The sequence below is a fragment of the Palaemon carinicauda genome, chromosome 44, assembly GCF_036898095.1.
Source record: "Palaemon carinicauda isolate YSFRI2023 chromosome 44, ASM3689809v2, whole genome shotgun sequence".
In the NCBI taxonomy this organism is placed as follows: domain Eukaryota; kingdom Metazoa; phylum Arthropoda; class Malacostraca; order Decapoda; family Palaemonidae; genus Palaemon; species Palaemon carinicauda.
In genome coordinates this window covers 23,798,219-23,825,718 of record NC_090768.1, presented here as the reverse complement: position 1 = coordinate 23,825,718, position 27,500 = coordinate 23,798,219, and the positions used below count along the sequence as shown (strand labels likewise).

The following is a 27,500-nucleotide window of genomic DNA, read 5'->3' as shown; positions in this document are numbered from 1 at the left end:
AAAGGTTTAGGGGTAGATGGAGATGGTTTAGGCATGTTCTTTGCACTCCCCAAGAGAAATGAGTTCACCAAATATTTAACTTGGCTCCACAAAGGAATGTAAGAGTTGGAAGACCCAGGCCTACATGGCTGAGGAGTATGAACCGTGAAGTCGGAGATGATGAATGGAGAAGTATTGAATTAAAAGCTTAAGGTCTGTCACGTTCTTCATTTCCTCTTCATTTGTTATTCTCACTTCTTTCTTATTGAATTCAATTCAATTGGCTTATTCATAGATATAGCCAGATTTCAACTCTTTCTCTCAAAACTTGAATTATATATGCCTTAACCTTCTTTTAACCCTAATACGGAACAGATACTTTCAGCAAAATCTCTATCTCTTCTTTACATACACGGTTCTCGCCCATCTTTATTTTTTTATTTATTTATTTATTTTTTTTCATATGAACCACAGTGTTTTAAACATTCAATCTTCTCTCCAAACATATTTCTGAAGGACACTTTTTATTCGTTAATCTAGAACTGCAGTCCTATTTCTCTCTTGCCACCCACGTCTGTGTCTAAATAAATTAGAACAATACGTATTGTAATCTCCTAACTCAACCAGGAACAGATTGTTACTTTCACCAAAAAAAAAAAAAAAAAAAAAAAAAAAAAAAAAAAAAAAAAAAAAAAAAAAAAACATGTTACTCGAACTGGTTCATGTGTACTCTTCCATCCATCCCCAAGTGTTGCTGACAATAAAAGTTCTACACCTTTCAACTACTGCCGACACAATCACTTTGTCCTTCCCCTCCCTGCCAAACCTCTAACTTTCTCTTCTTAAACAAATCTGCTGTATACATGTCTCCCCTTCTGAACCACGCCCACGCAAATTCATAACCCCAACAAACGTAAAGTGCGCACGCGCGCGCACACACACACACACACATATATATATATATATATATATATATATATATATATATATATATATATATATATATATATATATATATATATATATATATGTACACAGTATATATATACATATATATACATACACACATATATATACATATAATTATATATCCATATACTGTATATATATATATATATATATATATATATATATATATATATATATATATATATATGGAACTCTAAATATTCTTAATTTTTTCTGAAGAGGCACATCTGCCCTTTAATTGTAATTTTCTGCCACCAAGAGATCATAGCCCGTTACATGGAACTCTGCTGGGCATGTGTGTGTGTGGGTGTGTGTGTGTGCGTGTAAGATGGCTTCCGTTACCTGAGTGTTCCGTCTTATTATCATCCGCAATATCTGATTTCATATTCGCGTGACTGATTCTAATCGTTTAGTAACGAGGCACTTCATCTCTTAACAAGCTCTTTCATTCAACTGAGACAGATGTAAACTATTTTTTATGTTCGTTGAATTTTTTGGAATTCTATATTTATTTGTGTGTTCCCTGGGAGTTATTCCATCTCTTGTACATATTCATTTGTTTAATTGTGCTGTTTTCAGTGTTCTACCTTTTGCATTTTTTTTTTATTTCGAACATTTAATGTTTTCATGTGTTTATTAATTCATTTATTATACTCTAATTTTCTACATTTCAAAATATGTCGTCGAATCTGTTCGCTTCCATATGGAATATAATAGCATTGATTATTTTCCTATCAAATTTATTCACCTGCATATCAAATTCTAAATAGTTTTCAACTATTGCAGTATTTTAAGTTTTTTAATTAAAAGAGTGAATGATTATATTTTCCCCTCAAACGATTTAAATATTTGCATATATATATATATATATATATATATACTGTACAGTATATATATATGTATATATATATTATATATATACTGTATATATATATATATATATATATATATATATATATATACTGTATATATATTATATATATACTGTATATATATGTATATATATATGATGTGTATATATATATATATATATATATATATATATATATATATATATATATATGGGTCCTATACACACATATATGATTTATATACGTGTATATGTGTGTATGAATATATGGTGCATGTTGTTTCATCAGCGAAGTTAGATGGAAAACCACATTGAAATACCAGACCACCATAAACGTAATCCTTGTGGAAGGTTATTTGGGGTTAGCAGCCTCATCCCATAAGATTTCCGGATAACTAAAAGGAGGGGTAACGTCTTCTTGTCCATCTCCTAAGGAAATACGGCGCATGGCAAAATCTCTCTCTCTCTCTCTCTCTCTCTCTCTCTCTCTCTCTCTCTCTCTCTCTCTCTCTCTCTCTCTCTCTATATATATATATATATATATATATATATATATATATAAATGTATGTATATATATACATTATATATATGTATATAATTATGATTACATATATATACATATGTATGTCTATATATACATATATATATATATATATATATATATATATATATACACATATATATGCTCAGATATACAGTAGGATGATAGGTAGATAGATATATGCATATATATATATATATATATATATTATATATATTTTATATATATATATATATATATATATATATATATATATATATATATATATATATATATATGCTCACATATACAGTAGGATGATAGGTAGATAGATATATGCAGAATATATGTACACATTTTTATTTTTATTTTTTTTTTTTATCAGGTTTAATTAACCAAACAAATAGTGGGTGTTGTATATTATGCAATGTACCCGGTAGGGGGTGAATAAAGTTCGTCTGGAAGTGTGACAATGGCAGAATGCAAATTACTATGTGTAATTATGTAATTATACGGCAGTCTATTTCAACTACGTTTATAAATGGGACTTCCATTATAATTCTCTCTCTCTCTCTCTCTCTCTCTCTCTCTCTCTCTCTCTCTCTCTCTCTCTCTCTCTCTCTCATGAATGAAAGGCAGAAAATTCAAGTCAATTTCTGAAAAAATTCAAAGAAAAATGTAATAAAATTGTAATGAAATGTACTTTGGAAAGGGATGAAAGTACAAAGAAGAGAAAAGATATGAATAACAAACAAACTTAAAAGCGTGAGAACGGATACAGATATAACACGAGCCAAAAGGAAATAAAAAAAAAGTAGTTATGGAATTGTCCCGAAATACTAGTTCCTTTACGTATAGATGAAACAATCAGACAAGCGCTCGAGACATACACACACACATACACACACACACCTGTATGCCTGGGCTGTCAATTGAGGGGACCGTCTGAGAACATGTTGAACTGTCTTTTCATTACGCCGTGGTTCTTCTAATGAGCCTACAAGCCGTCATTTTAATTCAGGCGTCATTTAGAATTAATTAAAAAGTCAAGAACTCGAAGGAGAAACGTTACGCTGAATGTCATTTAGTAATTGAAATGTCTTTTATCACGTGGAGAGAGATGTTATTGTTATCCGTTCCTCCTCCTACCTTCCTTCCCTATACTTCGTTTTACTTGTAAAAAAATGTCACCGGAGGCCCGTAATGTACCTCGCACGACCAGAGCCTCCTTTCACTTTTTTTTTTTTTTTTTTTTTTTTTTTTTTTTTTTTTTTTTTTCCGATCGTGTTTCTCATGTTTTCGCCGTTGTTTAGGACGGGTTGGGATTCTCAATAGAGTATCATGTTCATGTTTTCATTAGTTCCTATAATAATAGTAGCTGTGAACAACATGAATTTGTTTTTTCTAAGCTCATCGGACGTCACTGTGTCGGGTTACTTCAGTTATCCATATCCGGGTTTTCGTCTCAGTGAAGTTTATAGATATCATAACTCATGTTAGATTTATGAAGTTGGTCATTAATCTTTCAATCGTCTGTTAAGCTATAAACCATTGATTGTTTTCTCCTCTCTCTCTCTCTCTCTCTCTCTCTCTCTCTCTCTCTCTCTCTCTCTCTCTCTCTCTCTCTCTCTCTCTCTCTCTCTCATAGTAATCTCAACCTGGCCTCATAAATATAGCAAATTCCTCACGTCCCCCTTTGGTATCATTCGTGGCATTTCCTTCGAAGAACTCGAGCGGGCTGTCGTCGCGTTGGAGAGAAATAAGCTTCCTCCTCGGCGCGGAGACAGCAAAGGACCTTGGAGACAGGGCTTAATGGTTGACCGACGTTCGGTTGTTCGGGGGCATCACAAGGGGTCATGCCCTCAGAATGTCACCATTGCATACCTGACATCGTTTTCATACGAAGGTTGAGGCCCTGCTAATGGTGGCTATTCTTTCTTTACCATTTTCCTCTCATTCGGCTGAGATAATGTCTCTTCTTCCTTTCATTGCTCGTTACTCTTTAAAATTTTGTTGTATTTTTCTTTTTAAGTGTTTTTTCCAGATATATATGTGCATATATATGTATATATATATATAAATTATATATATACATATATATATATATATATGCAGAGAGAGAGAGAGAGAGAGAGAGAGAGAGAGAGAGAGAGAGAGAGAGAGAGAGAGAGAGAGAGAGAGAAGTGAGTCACAAAATAGGGAAAACCGAAAAGTAAAGAGGTGTGTTCAAATATTAGGAAGATACTTGAAATGCCTTTGGAAGCAAAAGTGGTGAGGTATGAAAAGAGAATTAAGTCAACTCTCCTTTTCATAAGTGAAGTGTTCATGAGGAATGTAAGTAAATGAATAATGTCTGAAACTATTATTGAGATGAACTGTTTGCGTTGTATATGCAGTATAAAGGAGAATCGAAAGTGTGGTCTATGAGTCATAAAGGAAATAGCCTGGAGTAGTAGATCGGATTATTTTGTTACAGTTTCCTTGTGAAAAAAAAATGAACTATATGTTTTTGCTAAATATGTATAATTCATAAATGATAGGGGAGAGGATGGTTGAATTGATAATGTGGAGGAATTTTTGAGATAGATGGTCTTACACATTATATCTAGGAAACATGAAAGCATGTGCATGGTTGGAGGGAGGGGTACTTGCAATGCTTCTGGTGAGCCTTCTTGGTATATTTAGGAATCAGACAATGCTGTGTAAATTTTCTTCTTGGATATTCATCAATGATTCAAAAGTTAATGTATAAATGTGGCAGTAACTTTATGTATTTCTCCTATACAGCTAATCCTGCTTGGGGGAAAATCTTATACTGTAGTTACTACTCGCGCGCATACACAAAAACACACACACACACACACACATATATATATATATATATATATATATATATATATATGTGTGTGTGTGTGTGTGTGTGTGTGTTTGTATATATATACAATTGTGTATATGAGCGTATGTTACGGAAATTTTGACGGTCCTGCAAGATAATTTGGTTTTCCTGATATTTTATTATCAACAAATATCGTTTCAATTTTATTCCCTTAAACTTCATTGAACATTGATGCTGGGCTGGAGATGAAATATATATTATCGTATGAAAAAAATACGAATTATGATTAATATTGTTATCATCATTGGTCATATAGTTTAACCTTCACTTAACATAGAGCGTAGAGCTGGTTGTAGATTAGCAGGATGCAAATAACGATACGTTTGGAGTTGCAGCTTTAATTTCTCCAAAATAATATACCATTAAGTATTCGAAGCTACGGACGAAATGTCATTAAAATTGTGTTTATACTATCGGCTGCTCCCCAACAGGCAATGATAGGTCGGTGACAATTATGAGAACATTGCCCAAATGATAGTAATGATAATTTCAAATATTTCAGGTCACCGCTGAACATTTAAATCCAAAGAACTTCGCTCTTATCTTGTACGTTACACTTCTTACCACAATGCTATTTCAACTATTTTTTTCTAGTTGCAAAAAATAAAATTTTCTTCTACAATGAATTCCATTGAAGCGTATAATTACAGAATAAATACTTACTCCTACACATACCGTTAAATGTCAGGACCTATCAACAATGCATCCCGAAATTTATTTCAAACTTTGGTATGTCTTGATTTTTTAACGAGGTGGGGACTATAATGAGATCAACCCTCACATTTCATACGGGATGGGATTAGTGCAGTGGCGTACCACTTCCCTCATGAGTATGACGGTTGTCTTCTTTCGGCCTGGGCAGGATTCGATCTGACGTTGTCTGGTACAGTTGGCTTCATTATTTCCGGTACACTTGAGGGGAAGCTAAGGAGACGTCTGACAGCTGTATACATTGTAGCAGGTAACGCTGTATTTAGCAAAAGAGAAACTTTGACTTTTTATGTATAGGGAAAGTCGCCTATCAAAAACATTTTCATTAACTTTACGAAGTCTGGCTTTAAGTAGATAACAATGTTTTTATATACAGCACTTCGTAAAATTAAAAAAATCTTAGCGACTATGTTTTAATGGCAGCGTTGCCAACAGTTTCTCTTTTGCTAAACACAGCGTTACCTATTACAATGTATACAGATGTTAGACGTCTCCCTAGCCTTCCGTGAAGTGTGCCGGAATTAATGAAGCCAACTGTACCATTAGCAGCCACGGCATCTACCATGTCATGGAGAGAATTTTGTAAAAAGATAAACACCGAAAATGAATGTCCGATGCTGGCAATCTGGAAGAAAAATTAACATTCTGTAAGCTTAAAAATTTACTAATGTTCGAAAAAACAACAATAGTAATGGGGTTCGAAAGTAATTTAGACACATTTCATTGTTCATAGTTGCTTTGATTAACAATTTTCTTGTGATGGGAAGAACCAAATTCGTGTATTGCGTGTGTATTTATTAGCACGAGAGAGAGAGAGAGAGAGAGAGAGAGAGAGAGAGAGAGAGAGAGAGAGAGAGAGAGAGAGAGAGAGCACAAGTGTATACTCAATACCCATTCGCCATGTGCCTTTGGTGTGTTAAGTTGAATGTGTTTGATGATTGATGGGTGCAACCACTATTACATGCATCCAAGGTATCGCTATATATAGACCTTGCATGCATCCAATCTACACCTCAACGCAAAGTGTATGGGTCAGTGTATGGGGAGAACTTAGTGTCCATTCCTTGGTTAAGCGTATCATACTTTTGGCGATACAAAGGTGACTAATAAAGGTACCTGTTGCCTTGGCTGTTTTGATCAGTTGTTTGTTTGAGTCTGGCGTAATAACATATTCTGCTTAACGATTTTATTCAAACATAAATTTATGTACGCATGATCTGCTTCATGTATACGTGTGTTTATATTATCATATAATTAATAAAACCTTATTGTACTAAGTGTAAATGTTGTTCTTGTAGCCTAAATTTTTTTCTGCAAATTTGTCGGGCGTCTAATAGCTTATCAACGACACTTAAGGAATAATTGATACTCTTTCACAAGAAAGAAAAGTACTTTTCACCATTTTCTCTCACTGAGCATCGTTTCTACGTCTTGTGGATACACTACGTTATAAACTTTTGCGGAGACGAATTGAATACTTCCTCATTCAGTCTGCATTCAATTGTTTAATTATCAGTATAGTAGCATGTTCCTCAACATTTAGACAGCTGTATGTCCTGTATCATGTCACTCCAAGTTCTGATTTTCAGCTGTATGTACATTATCATACTATATTTCAGTTGTATCTGAATTGATTAAAAGTTTTCCGGCTTTCAGTTTTCATATATTAATTGTAATGCTTGTGGTAATATCAGGGTTTCGAAGGGAACCGGCTATTTCGGATCGCCCTAACTGGACCGTCCAGTTTTTTTTTTTTGGCAAGCGACGGAATTATAGTATCGATTTGTGTGAACGCCAGAGAATTGTTTATGCCAGTTTCTACTTCGAGTAGAATTCCATTAAAACTTAGAGAATATCATTTTCATTGATTGTGGTAAATGACATGCAGGTTCAATATGCCAAAGTAAACATGCGTTTGTTTCCAAATTTGTCAACAAACGTTGCTGCTATTTCGAGTTTTATCTGTTGTGTTCCAAATGTGGAAATTCTGTTTTCCTAAAGGAATTGTCAGAATGTTATTATCTGTATTTCAAATGGTCAGACTTTACCGTAAGTCATAAGTATTGTAAAAAAAGAAAAAAAGATGCTGATTATATAGATACAAGTGCTGTAAGTGTTTGCATGCAGTAAAAATGCATTTATTTAATTGTTATCAGAACGCTGACCGTTCTTATAACAATTAAATAATTACTTATTTATTTTTATCTCTTTTATTGTTACTTCTTTTTATTGATTCGGTTTGTTCTGAGACTTTATGCATACATAGATTCATGCATGTTTGTGTGTGTATATATATATATATATATATATATATGTGTGTGTGTGTGTGTGTGTGTGTGTGTGTATGTGTGTGTATGTATATGTATCCGTGTGTGTGAGTTTTTTTAACATCAAGCTGTGTTTCTACCTGTAATGGCTAAGGGTAGAAGCTGGACCACGTCACTAACTCCTACTTTTAACTATTGAATCGGAAATGATTCTCTTCAGATTATTTATACCATTAAACCATTTCCTCACATTGCATGAAAAAGTGATGTAAAATTATCCTTATTCCTAACATTTAATGTAATTTTAGATAGATTTCAATTTTTTACTTCACTGTTGTAATGACAGTAATATGTGGGTCTTCCTTCGGGCTTCGACTAGTTCTTGTATGTTTCAAAAGCTAAAATGTCAGCCTGTAACCTTTGCTCACCGTTCAGATTTTTTAGTCACTTATTCTTTTTAATTGTCTCCTTGTGCAGTTGCTTTGTACTCCCAGAATTGCTCGTTATCTTATGTTGTTTAAATCGAGTTTCTAATAGTATTCTGTATCTTCAAGGAAATTCCTAGTGTTCACTCTCATTCACGATTTTGAGCCCAATGGAAGTGAAATTTTCTTTGAGATATATTTATGACTTTTCATTGCCCTTCGGTGATTTTGTTATAATTCATACTTCAGTTTCGTAATCTTGTAATCTTTCATTGATTTGTTTCATTAAAGGTGCTGATAACTTGTTAATTTTCCTTCACGTTATAGCCCATTATGTCATCTGCCTGAGATGATGTTCTTGAATTATTTCGTTTGTTCACGGTTGTGTTTGCCATGAGTTTGTTTACCATCGCTAACTTACATTAATAATTTTTTATCAAGTTTAAACTGAATTTCCCTAGTTTCGTTAGTTCTTTCATTTTTAATGGGCTTTATTTCACCTTTTGGTCAGTTTTCATGTGCGTTTGTTTGTATCGATTTTTTTTTATCGTATATTCCTAGTGATGCTCTCGTACAGTAGTTAATGTTTTCCTAGTTTGCCCTATTAGGCTTTAGTATTTTTCTTGAGGAGCCTGTTTCACTGCATTAGTATGCATTCCGCCTTACATTCACATTCGTTAGTTGTTGCCTCCAGTTATTTTTTTCTATCTCTTTACTCCTTTGCTTGAGTTATTTTCTATTAGTTGTTTTTTAAAGTTTCCTCAAGCTTTTAGGGTACATTCTTCCACTTGTTATCCTTCTCGCCAAGTTTTTCTTTAATGCCTTTTATCGTATCTGAAGTTTGTTTCTCTCAATAATCTACATTCCTTTGTTGTTTGTCATTTGTTAGTCCGTCTTCTTTCGGCCTTTTATTCATTTCTCTCTGATTGACTCGGCTTTACGCCCCGGAGAAAAGTGTCAGAGGCTGAACGTAATGGCTGTTTTTCTTCCTGTCAGAATTGACGGTCGAAAAAATGGACTCTGTGATGTGTTGCCCCGACGGGTGATCTACTATTTTGATAAGCAGCTTCCATTTAGGAGCCAGTAAAAAGTCGAAGGCTAAATGAACGAAGCGATGGAAATTTTTGGGTCGAGGGGTCTGTGGTCGTCAAAGTGTTCAGCATTGATTCGATTATTTCGCCTCTTAATCAGAAGGTCGTCAAGTGTGTCCTATGTAAAATACAAGATAATCTAATACAGCAGTAAAGGCAGAAGGTTAATCTAAGTCAATGTTTTTATTTTTTTATTTTTTTTTTATTCTCAGCCCTTCATTCATTCATTCATTCATTCATTCATATATTGCTTTATAGTTACAATCTTCACTCAGTTCATCTATTCTTGCTTACATGCTTCCTCAGTAATATATTCATTACATCGCAAATATATACTTCAGTGTTATGAATACATATGTTAAATTATATTTATCTTGCATCTTCAAGATTATTGTACACATTATGTGAAACCTTATTATTATTCTTGCAGTTTCCAATGTTATTCAATCCAAAAAAGGTTGTCCATAGCTTTGCGACTTATGAACATTTTTTTAGTCCGCCAATGCCAGTCTTTTCTATTTATCATGGATTAAAGTAGTTTTAGGTAAACACTGTTTTAATCCTCCAGATTATGTATAGTCGTATTCACATTAGCTAATCTTAATTTTATTGTTATTTACGATAAGAATAGACACTTAATATCCTGCCATTCATTCTTTGTATGAAATGCCGTTGGATGAAGACTTCGTTTGCGAGAGAGAGAGAGAGAGAGAGAGAGAGAGAGAGAGAGAGAGAGAGAGAGAGAGAGAGAGAGAGAGAGAGAGAGAGAGAGATGGGGGCGGAGGGAGACAGTGAGAAGTTTAGCGCATCTTTTGATTAATTGGGCGGTTTCATTCATTGGGAAGAGGTTGAAATGAAATTTTCAACAGGGACTGGATATACCAGATCATGTGGCATGGACCCTTTGTATCCGAGTTGCCCGTAGTGCTGAGGGTTAATGCTCACACGACGCAAACCACGAAAAAAGGACTAAAAGGAGAAAAACAAAAAAAGATAAAAAAAAAACAGTCAACCCAACCTTGAAGTGCGGTGCCAAACGTACGAGTCAGGTGTCTGGCGCAGGACTGCCTTCGATTGTAATCGATATTTGATTGCAAGTAATATTTATATATTTTCGTCGTTTGTTATATACTTTGTTACCTTATTTTGCAGTTTAAAGCGATTTCGCCGTAAACCGTCGTTGAGAACTAATCTAATAAACGTACGACAACCACTCCCATATGACTTTGACATGAGCGAGATAACCTTTCGTCTATTTAGTTTGTTTACAGTTGGCTCGAGGTAGAGAAGAGTCGTTAAGCTCGTACGATTTCATCTATGAAACTTTTGTCTCGTTGCTTTAGGAGCTTTTTTGCGGTGCTATAAACACCAGCGAGCTATCGGAAGACATCCCTTGGAAATAGGTTCGCGCATTTCGTTGTAGGCGCACGTGTCACGCCTTTGCAAGTGTAATTGCATTGCAGCTAGAATTACAAGTGATTGTGTTGAAGAGGTGCATTACTTGTCTTGAGGAACCAACTGCTATCTCCCATTGAGAATATTCACTTCTGTCCTCCGCAGGTAAGAACCTTTTTCGTCTTTTTGTGATACTGAAAATATAGATTTTGGAAATGACGGGTCGAAACCTCCACGTGCAAATAGATTATGTAAATGAATGAGCCTTTTTTTGTATTATTATTATTCTTGCTGCCATTCATAATGCAAATAATAGAGTTTTAAAAGTAGAATAACAACTGAATTGTTCAAGTAATTGAGTCATAATAGATGTACTTTTTAGAGTTTCTGTTTGTTGTCGGTTTAGGTTAGGTGAACGTAGAATTTATTTATTGCTTCAGAGAACAATTTATTTAAAGAGCATTTGTCCCTAAAGAAAACTTCTTGAAATGATATTCTGGATATCAGCAGTGTCTAGATATGTGAATAATTTTAGTAACCGTCATTTTTTTAATCTTTGGATAAGGCATATAGGCCCTACTTCAAGCCTACAAAAAGATAAGATATAATTCGCTTGTACAGTGGCTTTCGCATGGCCTTAAATATGTTGGTAAGTGGTTAAAATAAAAGTTCGAAATTCTTTCCATTCCGCAATTTTCGGAATTGCCTGGTCTAATATCAGTTGACGAGATGCAGCAAAACACATTAGCATAAAGTTTAAATTCGAGTTAATGCTACAGGTGCAAGCCCTTTCTCTTTGTTTGTTTACGGATTTCCGCGCTGCTCAAATTGTTAAAATATTGTCACCCATTATTATGAGCCTTTTGTGATCTGGGTACAAAGTGCGTGCTAAAAGCTCTTAAATAGCGCTGGGTTTTATTGCCCGGCAATTACACCGTTTGCGCAGGCTAACCTCGATATATCGAACGTCGTTGGGGAACGCGGAGATAAACCTGCTAGGCTCTGAGTTGCGTATTTTTCGCACGTCATAAGTAAGAAGTGTTCTTTGGATAGCTGAGAATTAGCTGTATAATGTCTATGGCCATTGGCAATTTTCGTGAGAACGAAAAAAAAAGAGATATGGAAAAAATTCACGGGCGCTGTTATTTGAAAGAGGTATTGTTTACATTTTACAGTCCAAGGCAAGTAGGCAACTCCCAAACACTAAGTTGTAATCGGGAGTGTAAATCCCGTGGACTTCCATTTGTTGATGATTGAATATTCGCCGACTGGAACTTTATATTTGTATTTTTCCCCTGGCGGGAAATTTATGGTTCGGGGTCAGTGACCTCGCAGAAATCGACTTCAAACGTTGGAAGTGAAATATTGTATAGAATCGACACGTTTGATGAACTGAAAATTGACTCGTTTTATTTTTCCGGGTAGCCATCGGTGTTCCATATATGCTTTGTCGTAAATACTGTAATGGTGATACAGACGACAGGAGATGCTACTGAGCTTTTTCATGGAGGGATGGTTTTTGTTGGCTGGTAACTATGTATAAAAACAATTATTTTTTGCATGAATTTTTATTTCACAAACTTTTAATTGTTAAAGGCTACTTGATAGCATTCATGAAGGTATCATTATTATTGTTTTGTTGTTGTTATGGTTATTATAAGGTAATAAAACACCATTCATTTAGAGATAAAAATTGTTTGATGTTTCTGAGGAAAAACCGAAAAAATATATCTACAATATCATAAGATTCCTGTATCAAAAATTATAAGATTCGTAATGGCAGTTTCTTCCAGTTAATATCCCCCCCCCCCCTCAAAAAAAAAAGAAGTTACTAAGGTAAATATTTTGATAAGTTCTGATAGGAATGCTGCTGTTAAAATGAACATTTATGTGAATAGTGAACTCCAAGGCATGGCGGGAACAAGCTCGCAAAAATGGTACAATTTATCCTAGATGTCCATTGGATTAAATTGTATTAAATAACTGACTGTGACAATGGGTCACTCTTATTTTTTTTGGGGGGGGGGGGGGGGGGGGAAGGAGGTTGTTGGTCCCACGTCCAGAAAACTTTTAACCTATTGTACTAGATTTTCAACGGACGCGGGAGGCATTTATTGCTTATCCGTTGATTCTTTGCCTCTATCTTAGCTCGGTTCGCATATTGTGTACCAGTTGAAAACGATTCAATTTCTAAAGATATATTTTACTTTATTTGCTAGATTATAGACAGTTAAAGACATGCTGTAATTATACATTCTCTCTCTCTCTCTCTCTCTCTCTCTCTCTCTCTCTCTCTCTCTCTCTCTCTCTCTCTCCAGTAACCACAAGTATAATATATGTACACACACACACACACACATATATATATATATATATTATATATATATATATATATATATATATATATGTATGTATATATGTATATATATATACATATATTTATATATAAAGTTTGTATGTGTGTATTATTCAGAAGTCTAGGAATACATTTGGTAATCACGCAAGATACTGTTGATGGAAAGCGCTCTATGTGTATTAAAAAAAAAAAAAAAAAGTAGAGACTGGAGCGTTTACATAATTTGGTATGCAGTTTCTTACTAGTTGAAGGTGAATATTGATTTTTCAAGTGGTATCTGTTCTCTAACGTTTTCAGAACTTACTGTACGACAAATAGTTTTTTTTTCGAAATGGATTTTTGTCGTATTTTGTTTTATTCTCTGCCAGTTAGCCTAATCCCGTTAACTTATTGCAGAAATAAGATTTTTGCGAAAATAAAATGCATGATTGATTTGCAAATAAAGGAAATAGTTTAGTAAAATCTTTTTCATTTGTCAGTGGGAATATGTACCAAACACACACACACACACACACATATATATATATATATATATATATATATATATATATATATATATATATATATATATATATATATTTATATATATATATATACTTTTTTATTATATTTAACCTAGGTTTATATCCTTAAATGTTCAGAGATGTAGAATTTCATTGTTATTTGCGCAATGGAACGAAAATAAACAAATAAACTCTCAAGGAACGAAAAGCAGTCAAACCGCTTCTCAATACCCACACTTGAAAATAATTGGGGAAGAAATCGCCAAGAATAAGATTCAGAATAGATGAGAGTATTGCAGCATGATTTCGGAGCTTGCCATAAGCGCTAACGTTCAATGGAGTCCTATTAGGATCATCGTTTGAGGAAGGTGTCATTGTCCTATATTTAGTCATCAGGTTCGACAGAGAACTGCCACTTTTTCCAGAAGTTCAAAGGATCGGCCAACTTTTATGATCTTATGAAAGATTTTAATAACACCCGATAATTCGATCAAGTTATTTACTATTAAGTTCGTAATATGTTACACTGAATCATCGATTTTTTTTTATAATTCATTTATTGTTTTGTGGGTACGAAGGCATTTCATATATTTTCATCCTTGCGAAGGACTTGAGATGTTATAAATCGAATAATTAATAATGTTTAACTAATATCTCCATTTGATGTTAATACAAAGCGTGCATAAACATGAACAATTATAATTTCCATGTTTAACAAGTTAATTTTGTTTATAGCGCTGGTTTTGTTGAAATACTCTACGAAACGAGCTATGCACCGCTCTTGTTATGGGGCGTAAATGTTCTCAAACTCAATATTAAAGGCGCCATAATAATCATGAAGATCGTGTATAAGTTAATTTAAAGGATTCTAATTGAAATTAAAGATCCGGTCATATCATAGAGCAATGTTTAAATACAATTAGATAGTGTAAGATGCTCAGCTAAGTCCTAGTTTAGATACTGAAACCGTTACTTAACCAGATGAAGTCACATCTTTCCGTATTTTGAAAAATGATATTTTGATACCTCTTGGGAAGAGTTATCCGCTACTAGGTTTCATATCGCTTAGTAATTCTGTCATGTAGGATTGACACTCGTAATTTGTGAGAAAGTAATCCCTGAGTATGAATTAATCTTTCGCGTAAGATTCTTGATACTTTCTGTATGTGGTGTCATTCCCTAGTCACGTGTTGCATAATCCGTGGGGCCTATATTATGGTATTAATTATTTAGTTTAAAATGTGCATATATTTGGTAGTCAAAGCTGCCGTTATTTTCCTGACCAGTTTCACACCAATCCGGATATGCATATGTTGTTTTTTGGTTGAATTAATATCCAGTAGGCATCGCCCGTCATAACTGGGAATAAACTTGATGATTATCTTGATAAATTAGAATCAATCAGTTTCTTGAGCATTACCGCTGTCAGTGATGAGCAAGCAATCAATAGTAATAATAGGGAAGTGGGGAATATGGGGAAAGGAAGAGTACCCCTGGATACAATCCAGTTTATAGCTCAAAGGCAGGTACTCGGGAAGGGAAAGATTAAGGAAATAAGGAGAAAGAGAAGTACAGGAGAAGAATAAAAGAGAGGGGCAGACCCTCTTGCGATATTTAGGGAATTGGTATTATTATTTTCAGTCTCCCGACGGAGTGAAAAATGACTACAGCGGAAGTTAAGCAGGAAAAGGGAAAATAGTGTATTGTTCTAAAGAGTTAGAGCGGACCCATAAACTCCTTTTTATCATTACTTACTGCTTCAAACAATATGATAATCAGACTGTACTATAGTCCAGTAATGAGACCAATCAAATGCGACTTACATTCTAGGTACCATTAAGTTGATTACCAAAATTTAAAATCAGCAGAGGCATTAACTAGCAAGGTTTATATTTAAAGGGATTCTAGTTGATGATTTATTCTAGCATTTGGTTGAAATAACTATTGATAAGTTATTTCAATGAAACTAATAATTATCATTAGCATCAACCAGAAAAGCTAGAATTGAAAAGCATTTCAGCTTGCAACATTGAAAGAGAATTAGAGAAAGAAACAAAAGAATAACAATAATATTCAGTTTAGGCCATAATCGCATAATAGAACTTAAAGGTGTGCTTAACCGGGCATATGATCGGCCGAATCCTTGGCACGCGGTTTTGCGTGTGAAAATGTCATAACGGCATAATGCATTCTAATATCTCGATGATCGTCTTTTTGTTTGAATTTTTTTGATACTCTAGAAGCGAGTTTTCTCATTCAAATGTTTTGGTCGATCGTAGTTCCAAGTAGTCCCGATGTATGATTTTCAATTGCATATTTTCTGTTAATTTTACTAGTTTTGAAATAGTGTCGAAAGGAAAAGTGGGTCATGATATTCATGATTGCATAATTGTTACTTATGAAATTTTTTTATGTTATTATTATTGAGAAGACAATCTTGGTAATTTGCAGTGATAACAATTCAAATACCATGCCAATACTATATCCACACTTTGTATAGAAATGAATATACAATTAATTTGGCCGATCCCACTGCAATCTTATCTAGGGTTTTTATTATATGATTATTATTATTGCTAGCCAAGCTGCAACCCTATGTGGGAAGCAACCCGGTGTGAAAAAAAAATGGAGAAACCAAAAATTAACTGTAAAAAAAATATATAAAAAATGACACAAATTGAGATGAGAATTGTCAAATAGATAAGTAACAGATGTAATATGAAATGGAACTTGGGGTCAAGTTGCCCAGCTAAGATTAGTTTGTGCTTAGTCTTATCTTTGTAATTCCATTGATTCAATTATTTGATGAAGATCAATCCCTGATTGCGTTATAGATAGGTTAAAATTGTTATTGTCGCGAACGAATCTCGCACAACCCATAGCCCAGTCATTCCTTGTATTATTATCGCCGGGGTGGGGATGGGGGGGGGGGGGGGCTGCTGATATTTTCGTCGGTGCGGTCAATAACTCCTATACCAATAAGTGTATCCAGTGAAAAATTTAACGGGTTATTTATATATATATATATATATATATATATATATATATATATATATGTATGTATATATATATACATATATATATATATATATATATATGTATATATATATATATACATATATATATATTTATATATATATATGTATATATATATATATATATATATATATATATATATCTATATCTATATATATATATATAAATTATATATGTCTGTAGATTAAATAGTAAACTATTATCAAAGAGAGCAAGGTAGTGCTCCACCTCATGTAGTAACTGCTTTACTTGTCGACGACCCCCTTATAGAAACCTAATGCAACATTAGCGCCGCTCCATACACCTCTCTCTTCTCTCTCTCTCTCTCTCTCTCTCTATCTCTCTCTATCTCTCTCTCTCTCTCTCTCTCTCTCTCTCTCTCTCTCTCTCTCTCTCTCTCTCTCTCTCTCTCTTCTCTCTGGTGAACTAATACATGTAATAATACAACGGTCAATGATAAGAGAAGGAGAGAGTAATTAAATAAATGAATAAGGAGTATTTGTTTTTGCAGAAAATAAGCCAATAATTGTAGTTTGGGAAGTTAAAGAATGGGTCAAGGATCCACATAATTCCTTGTAAATAGAAGCATTAATTCAGTGGCGTTTTAATAAGGAGTAAAAAAAGAAGAGTTAGACAAAACGCCAGAAGGTATAAAAAACTCCAAGAAAGGAAAATGAAGCCTAAATGATGAAGCAAATAAGGGAAAATGAAAAGAAGATGAATTGCAACGAAGAAAGATGAAAAACAGTGAAGTTTGAATGGGTAGGAGACTAATTATCCTCGTGAAGAGGGTTTGAGAGTAGCCTGTTAATAGGTGGGGTTTGATTTCGAGAGGGAGGCGGAGAATTGGATGGTGAGATAAGGTGAAGGATGATATGGAGAGAAGAGGTTTGGTGGAAGGGGATGCCTATGATAGAAAGCATTGGGGAGGGCGCATGAGGCAACCGACCCCTTAATGTAGGGGTGATGGTGGGAAAAAAGAAAAGGGGAGTTATTAATTGTAAGAATAAATGCTTCAAACGGTATCAAAGTGATTTTAGGCATCACAGAAGGATAAGGAAGGGTAGACAGAGGTGGAGGTGAGGGGGGAGGAGAGAGAATAATTCGTCCAAGAGAGACGGGCCTTGGAGTCATGCTCCACTAAGTGGCGTTTGTGAGCTCAATTAGAATGATTAACTTCCTTAAGCTCTAGCTAAGTTGGCTGCATTCCGCTTGAAGGCCTTCAGGAGCTGAATTCACTTTGTATGTTTTTTCCTCTTTGATGCTGGTGCATGGGATCGCCGCGTACATGTGTATACGTACACTCGCGCACGCCCTGGTGCCTATATATAAGTCCTCCATTAGTGGGTGAAACAGTTTTCTTCATCGTTTTTAACGATGTTATGATGAATTCCATGTCTAGGATTGCCTTGTACATATGTACGTGCTTACATATGCATACACACACGTGGCTATATGTAAACATTTTACAAAGGAACCCATCACTTTGACTTTGTTTTATAAACGATATTATGATGTCACTTGATTATAATCGATAACCATAAGCAAGAATAATTTCAACTTTCAATTTATCTACTATCAGTTTATTAGCAGGTGATGAAGAGCGCGCATTTGTGTGTGTGCTTTTAAATCTGTGTTTCCCTACCTGTTGAAGAAGCTTGTCTGCAAACAAAGGGGTTTTACATATAGGGATTATTCCATAGTAGTCCATTGTGTTCTTGCGCACTGTGATCACCCATCACTTGAAAATCCTGTTGTGTATCATTAAGCACTAAAGCCTGTGGTTTTCTATCATTCAGCACTGTAAAGTCTAAGGTCATAAAATGTATCGTCTATCATACTGAAGTCTTAAGAAAAATGTAGCTTTCATTATTCTTAATTTTTAATGAACGGAGAACTTATTCTCCATCATTTTGAAATCCTAAAGTAGGTGAATCGTCCATAATTTTGAAACCTTAAAATAAAAAAGAGAGTATCGTCCATAATTATGAGGTCTTATAAATAGAAGGGGTATCGTCCTTAGTCTGAAGTCCATGAAATAGAAAGCTGATCGTCCATAATTATGAGCTCTTGTAAATAGGTATATCGTCCAGAATTCTGAAGTCTTAGAATAGAAGGCTGATCGTCCATAATTGTCAAGTCATAAAAATAAAAAGTGAATTGTCCATAAATTTTGAATCATAAAACAGGTATAGGTTATCGTCCATCATTCTGGGACTTAACGGATTGTATCGTCCATCATTTTGAAGTCGTTTTAACAGAGAGAATCGTCTATTGTTCTGAATTCTTGAGAACAGAAAGTGCATCTGCCATCCTTCGTAATCCTGATATCAAACGTTCCAATGTTTTGCGATGGGATTAAAACCAAAGTGTGGGTAAAACCAATATATAGCTAAACGCGATATCTGGCACTCGTTCGTCGGCGAGTCTTCAGGGCCGAAGAACAATAGATGGATGGTAACGACCACATCGCCTCGCGTCCCATTTAGAATGCGGCTGGCGATTGATTGCTCTCTGCTTGATGCGGTGAATTAGAAGTCGAGCCTAAAGACGCTCCACAGCATTGTGATGGGATGCGCTCGTTTCTCGTTCATAATGGTTTTGTTGTCTGCCAATTAAGATATAGGTTTCTCATTCTCCCTATCGCCGAGATGTTTGCGTTTGTGCTTCCGAAGTTGGGTGTCAGTCTCAACATCGTGTTCATTTATATTTATACACCACACACACCTATATATATATATATATATATATATATATATATATATATATATATATATATATATATATATAATCTTCATCTCCTACGCCTACTGACGCAAAGGGCCTCGGTCAGATTTCGCTAGTCGTCTCTATCTTGAGCCCCCAATTCAACACTTCTCCAATCATCTCCCACTTCGCGCTTTAAATTCAATATATATATATATATATATATATATATATATATATATATATATATATGCATAAAGACCCAAAAAAGATTTCTAACAGAAATCACAATTCCTCGTGTATACAGATTAAATGGAGAATTCTTTTTTAAGCTAGTTGCTTCTTCAGCACCAGGATTTGAATCTATGCCTCAGTGTCGAAAACAGAGCTGACAGTTAATCATTAAAACCACTCTTGATAGTGTGTGTATGTATATATGTTGCATATAAGTAATCTTTTCTGAAACAGATATAGATAGAGCAGGAGTTGTATGGGGACAACGAGTTGGAAATGGTCCAGAATTTCTCTTAATGGAAAGAGCTTGTAGCTCCATATACAATGGCGTAGGTGGAGTTCAAGTGGGGATGGTCGTTACTTCGGAGCGTTGCTAGTAAAACGCCTGAAATGCAATTGGCATAATGTCCCCCATACTCGTGAATGAAACGGTAACGGTGAAGCTGTTGCCGATTAGAGATCGGAATGGTCGGTGAAACGCGTCGAGTCAATTGCAGAGCGAATTCTAATTTTGCTTTGACACTGATGGGGAAAACATATTTTGCAGTTCTTATTGGTATGATTATCTTGGTACTTGAATGAAATGAGATTAAATCTAATAGTCTCATTCACCAGATCTAATGAAATACAACGGCCATAGAATGAAATCTGACCTTCTTGATATACTAAAATTTTGGAAGTAGTTTTCGCTGAATTCCTTTATAAACCCAAAAAGGAAATCATAAGTTCTTTGCCCCACCGAATATGGAATCCGAAGATATCTATGTTTTCCGGGCTTCCACCACAACACCTCAACGGATTTTCCGATAAGAATGTTTATACTACATTTTCAATACAGCACTTTGAGATAAAATAAAATTCAATATTTTGTAACTAACATCTTGAATGTTATACGTATTCAGTGGTCGGTGAACCATGTTATTGGTTCCAGTGGACTTGTTATCGTTTATGTCAACGTTTTATTAAAATTCAGACTGATAATTTTTATCTGAAATTATGATAACTATGGTAGAATATAGTCTGTCAGGTGGAGGTTTATGATTCCTTATTTCATGATAAAGTCAAGATTTTTTTTTTTATTTTTTTTTTATTTAGGGAAACAATCAGAAATAGAAAAATAAATCTGAAAGCAATGTTTTTCATGGGGATAAAAACTTTTTGTTCATAAAAGAAACCGATTTTCCTTGGAAGAATGTTTCCTCATACAGTCATGAATAAGTAATTCTTCTTGGAAAGGAAAATCAATTTTCCTGAGTTGACCTAAAGATGTTCTTCATTAACGAATAAAAAAAATGGTTTTCCGAGACGTAACGAAAGATTTTCTCCATGGGAACACAGCTGTTTTTCTCGGGAAGAAAAAAAATACTTTAGTGAGCTTGACAAAACAGTTTCTCTCAATATGACAGCGAGTTGATAGTGAAACTGTATTGTAATTTACCGCTTGTGGGCTTTCCTGAGTATTTTTATTTGGCGACAAAACCAATACTATAACGATTTTCTTCGGTTAGTTAGACAAATATGTTTTCCTTTTGCTTCTCTAAACTATTTTCCTCATGAGATGAAGCGAATTTCATTAACCTAAAAAGTGCATTTCCCTTGCATACAAATATGTCTTATTCATGGCTGATGGATTAGAATTAAATTTCCTTTCCATGACAAAACTTTTTTTTTTCATGGGAAAAAATAATTTCCTTTGGTTGACATTTTTTTTTTTCGGGTAGGCCAAGCCATTTTATTTTTGCTGACTGAGCTTATCTTTATCATGAGAGCAAAGCAAATTTTATTTTCCTACAAAGCTAATTTCCTTTGTCTTACATAACTATTTTCCTCCTGGGATAAAAACGAACCTGGGTTGGTTGACTAAGCGATTTTGTCTCATGATATGGTTGCCAAGACAAATTTACTTTGGCTGAAAAGGCTATTGTTTTCATGAGCTCAGATATTATTTCTTTGGCCAATAAAGCGAAACCTCTTGAAAACAAAGATATTTTTTCCTCATTGGGAGTAAATTTTTCTTGAAGATGAGAAATAGTGTCATCGGATCGAAAACGATTTTCTTCGGTCGGAAATAAAAAGAAATTCCTCACTACAAAAGTTGTATTCACAGTTTGGATAAAATGATTTTTCTAATAAGGACAAAGTGATTTTCCTGGGACGAAGAAAACCGCTTTTATCAGGCGGCCTAGGATATTTTCTCCACGAGGACAGACCAATTTTCCCGACTCTGACGAATCCACTAACTTTTGAGGATGAAATAAAAATGTATTTCCATGCTTTGGTTTCCCGACTGAAAAAGATGAAAGAATGTCGACTCAACACATGAACAAATCAAAATAATATATTTCGTTGTCTTTTGCAAAATGATTCATCTACTGCATTATATAACAGGTTCCATTTACCAAATTCTATCTTTTGCAATTGGTTTTTTTTTCTGCCTATTATGAACGAACAAGACATCTTAATTACCGACAACATACCGAAAAGAGAATGGAACCTTACCACTTTCTCAGCTAGTTTTGGTACCGTCATTATTGTTGTTATTCATTTATCTATACAACTTTAGATGTATTTTATCAAAAAGAAGTTTTTATTTTGATCACAATTCCCTTACCTCAGATATTTGAAGGTTTTCAGTAGTTGTTGCCTGAATAGATAATGATTTTAAGATTCTTTTGCGATAATTTGATTTGTCAGGAATTTTAGAATCTCGGTACATTTATTTATGCTTCTATATTTTTTTTTCTATCAGATAAAAGTATTGTTTGCAAGGCAACTTTATTATGACTCAGCTTAGTCAAAATATTCATTAATTATATTTTTCCCTAAAACTCACCATCTTCAACAGAATCGTAATAAGCTGAAGCCAGTCTTTACTGACCGTCTTTTTTTCGCTTAACCGGATCTAACATAAAATATATGATAAAAAAGGACAATGGTTAGTAAAACTGACCTTCATTTTTTGGGTTCTTGTGATCATGGTAGAAATAAACAGAGCGAGATGAAAAAAAAAAAAAAAAAGAGGATGGTGGGGGACATCCGACATGAAAGCGCGCTCTGCGAAAAAAGAGCTCACTTGGAAAGTATAAATGTGAGGCCGAAAAAACAGCCGGTCAAAGTCACTTAGCCTTATTATAACCTTTATTAACCTGTTTCCAGCCAGGTTATTCTGAGCGTTGTCTTTATTTTGTTGTTTCAATGGCACACCAGCTTCATTTTCTTTTTTATTTCCATAGCCTTGCATGTTTATACGTTGGACTATTACCGCAATTATGACCCCTATCATAATAATGGTTATTATTATTATTATTATCAGTATTATTTTGGTATTTTTAGCTACAGTGACCCATCTCGTATTTTAGGTAAGCACGTTCCTGTTATTGATAATTGGGGAACAAAATAGATATCTTATTTTAAAGATAGTATGATCCACATTGGTAGCTCTCGTATTTTTTTTTGTATGGAAAAGTGCAATGATTCACACCACGCCTCTCATGCCTTTCAACAGTTGACTCCGCCTATAGAGAAAGCCCCTTGCTGGCATAAAGCCATATCTAACCAACCAACCTGCCGATTCCTTGTGATTGAAAAAAATGTATTTTCCGGAAGAATTCGAAACAATTTGCAGGATAAATCGACCTGAATATCAGTAAAAAAAAAAAAAATGTGACTCATAACATATTTTCGTATCGAAAATCCGACTGTTTGAAGTGGCAAGTTGACATCTGAAAAGATTTTGCCATCCCCCAAAATATGGATGTAACCGAAAGTAAATAATAATGTATCTTTTGCCCGTTTGTATATATATATATATATATATATATATATATATATATATATATATATATATATATATATATATATATATATATATATATATATATATAAATTACCACGATAGATGCAAAAGCGACGGAGGGGAGGCGCAATGTCGCAAATTAAACCTCTCTCTCTCTCTCTCTCTCTCTCTCTCTCTCTCTCTCTCTCTCTCTCTCTCTCTCTCTCTCTCTCTCTCGTGCTGAAGCGATGTTTCGTGGGTGGGCCGGGGGAGGAGGAGAAGGGAATGAAAAAAAGTCGGAAACAAAACAAAAAATGTCTTGGTTTGTGTCAGCGACGTCTGTTGGCGGTGTTGGACAATGAGTGCCACTATCAAATATCGGCGGAGGGTTTCCACAACATGACTGAGCGCGCCGAGCTTCCTCCGCTGATAACGTCCGACACACTAATGTCTACCTGATAAGGTCCCCCCACGACTCTCTCTCTCTCTCTCTCTCTCTCTCTCTCTCTCTCTCTCTCTCTCTCTCTCTCTCTCTCTACTGTTTAAAATACTGTTTGTACCTTCTACTACTCCATCCTGGAGTACCTTTCCCCTTCCTGTGCAGTACTCCCTCACCTACCCCCTATCACTTGTGTATACACTTCTTCTTTTCATACTCCCTTCGATAAGACGGTTGGTTGATTCTAGTGTTTTCCATATTCTCATTTCTGCTGGTCTTTTTCGCCAGTTTTGGAAGTGAAAGGCTGATACGGGTATTTTATCTCTTTTCTTGTCTTGAAGAAAACGATACAGTCTATGACATCTGCCAATAGATGTAGTTTACCTCGTGTCCAGAACTTAGATGAAAAGTGATAAAAAGCAAATTATCTTATCGTCTCGGCTAGGAGCAATAAATACAGTAAGAAACGAAACGGTGACTTTTACTTAGAACTTAAGTTTTTTAAGTTTTACGGAACTATGCTACGGTCAATATTTTGTTCGCTAAACTTGAATCAAACGTCGATCACTTTCTTGAATCCAGATTGTGGTAGTTCCATCTATGAACTGCAAGTGTTGTGTTTACCTTTCTGAATTTGGAACATTGCAATTATCCCCTTGCACTTGAAGTACAGAGTTTTCCCCCTCCAAAGCGTAGCCTCTGGTTGAAGTGGATTATGAGATAATTGTTTGTATGAAAAAAATTGAGAAAATAATGGAAAACGTAGAGAGAAGCACAGAAAAGGCGGCCGACTGACATGTGTGGAAAGAGGAACCAGTGAATGACCGTAGATGAAAGACCAGACAGATGAGTATTGCGTTGAACGTGGTGTAACCTCGTTAATGTTGAATCCTTTTTCGTACCGTTTTCGGGAGTTAAAAGATGTGACAGATTACGAATGAATGAATGGTAGTTATTCAGAGAGGGGCTTCATGTTGGGCGTGTGCGGGGAACAAAATAGGTTTGTACTTGATCACCTTTTGTGGTCCCGTGGTTTTGTACGTGTTGGGTCTGTTACATAATCGTTATTTTACTGTAATTGTGTTTATCATTTCAGGTTAGAAAATGATGTAATCGATTTTGAGGTTTTGATGTTGATGCCTGGGTACCACTGCTATAGAATTGGAGCCTGTCTGAAAAAACAATATTGACGTGGTGTTAATAAATTCACAATAAAACCATTTTGAAGATCGTGTTCATCTTGTAACACAATAGAAGTTTCAGAGCATTTTGTTCAACAAATATAATCTCTACACATGTTCTGTTGATGTAGAGGCTGTGCCATACACGAAATACGTTTTCTATGGATATTTTTTTTCTCAACGTTCCATAAAAATGGCAACGATTGACGAGATTGGCCACCATAGTTTTTATTACTTTATCAAATGACCTTTCCTTTTTTCACTGATATCCAATGCATACTATGATGTCAGCCTAGTCGATTTCTGTCCATGTTTTCACATAAAGATTGTGTTGGGCTTGGAATGACTTGTACAGGGAGTATGGAGGGTTTGTGAAATATCATCATCAATATTTTAGTACATTTCAAATAATTTAGAAAATAACAATTTATGATATCGATAACCATTAGTGTTTAACGCCAGTCTACAAACACCAATCAAACTTACACTATCGAACCTACACCCATTTGGTTATAGTCTCTCTCTCTCTCTCTCTCTCTCTCTCTCTCTCTCTCTCTCTCTCTCTCTCTCTCTCTCTCTCTCAAAAATGAAGGCATATAATTTACCGTAGATCAAAGATACGCTCGTATTCACAGCAAAGTGAAAGTGAAAGACGAAAGTGCATATCTGCATCATACACATTTCCTTCAGGTTTGTAAGAGTAGAGAACTCCGTGATCGTTTAGTGGCAAGATATTATCTCTCTCTCTCTCTCTCTCTCTCTCTCTCTCTCTCTCTCTCTCTCTCTCTCTCTGTATAGGGGAACGTTGTCATGTTGTCATCGAAATGATGCGTTCGCCGAGGGTTGTTGATATGACCGAAGTGCGGACCGGATGTGTCTGATCTCTGGAAAAGAATAAAACTATATATATAAAAAAAAGTCGGTTGACAATTGCATTTTGTGCAACTCTCTCTCTCTCTCTCTCTCTCTCAATGTCGAACATACCGCTCCCGAGTTCAAGAATTAAACCACAGCTCTTCCCGACGCGAGAGTTGTCAGTCGGATGTTTACGGGTGGTGTTAGAAGTATCATTAGTTGTTATTACTGGTTCTGCTTTACTCACTTAGGATATGTAACATCAACAGTTTTAGTTCTAGTCACTTGATTTGTAAAAAAATAAAAAAAAAATTGCTTTAGCCTCATAAGATTTGTAACAAAAACTGTTTTTACTGGAGTCACTCATATTTCTTAATAATTGTTTACTAACGTGTTGTTTAGTGTGATTGTTTGTTTCGTCAAAATAAGAACCAAAAAACTTTCTACTGTCTTTTTCGTTGTTACATATAATTCTTTATCTGTCGATACAAGTTTATTGTGCATTATTTGCCAGTTGCATCGCGGACTATTATGCGAATTTCATATATCTTTGTTTATCATATTTCATTGAGATTTTATTCTAATTTCATAGTATTTAAAGGATTCTAGAATGTCTTTGAGAGTATAATGTTTGTAATGATTATTTTAACGAGCTTTCTAATCCGATATTTTTTTATTCATCTCCCTAGTTGGGGCGACCCTTTGGCATGCCGTATATGTTGGGCTGTTGGCAGCTGTAGATATTACCTGTGCCGTCTCTTCCTACTTATCTGTCCAACTTCTTGGTCAATCTTTCGTGTTCATTCCTCATGGAAGATGATTTAGCTTTGCTAAGCCTCATAAGTCGATTGAAAAAGGCCTGACATCTTGAGTGATTTATTGGTAAAATAAGTTTTAAATACTTCACCACGTTGAAATGTTTCTTGTTTCTATGATTCTTCTTCAGCTATTGAGCTGTAATTGTTCAGTGGCTAATTTCCTCTGGATAAGGGTAGAAGAGACACTTCAGCTATGGTAAGCTGCTCTTCCAGTTCCAGGGTAAGTCCACTCCAAAATCAAACCAATGTTCTCTAGTCTTGCGTAGAGCCACAGTCTCTGTACCATGGCCTACCACTCTCTTGGATTACAGTTCTCTTGCTTGAGGGTACACTCGGCACGCCGTTGTATCTCATTTCTCTTTCTTTTTTTTATTTTGATTGTTTATCACTTCTCTTACAGTTTATTTATTTCCTTGTCTCCTTTACTCACTGGGCTATTTTTCGCTGTTGGAGCCCTTGTGCTTATATCATCTTGCTTTTCCAACCAGGGTTA

The 27,500-nt window shown here is 34.9% G+C and overlaps 1 protein-coding gene across 4 annotated transcripts in view; it reads left to right on the top strand.

Moving 5' to 3' along the window:
- LOC137634283 (ataxin-1-like) overlaps positions 1-27,500 on the top strand; it is a 389,783-nt gene that overhangs the window by 122,674 nt on the left and 239,609 nt on the right. For 2 of the 4 annotated variants that reach the window (XM_068366586.1, XM_068366589.1), the window contains exon 1: positions 10,983-11,269. The exons of the other annotated variants lie outside the window; for them this stretch is intronic. The gene's annotated coding sequence lies outside the window, so the exon portion shown is untranslated. Of the gene's footprint in view, positions 1-10,982; positions 11,270-27,500 lie in introns of those variants that run through there. 4 annotated transcript variants of the gene reach the window in all.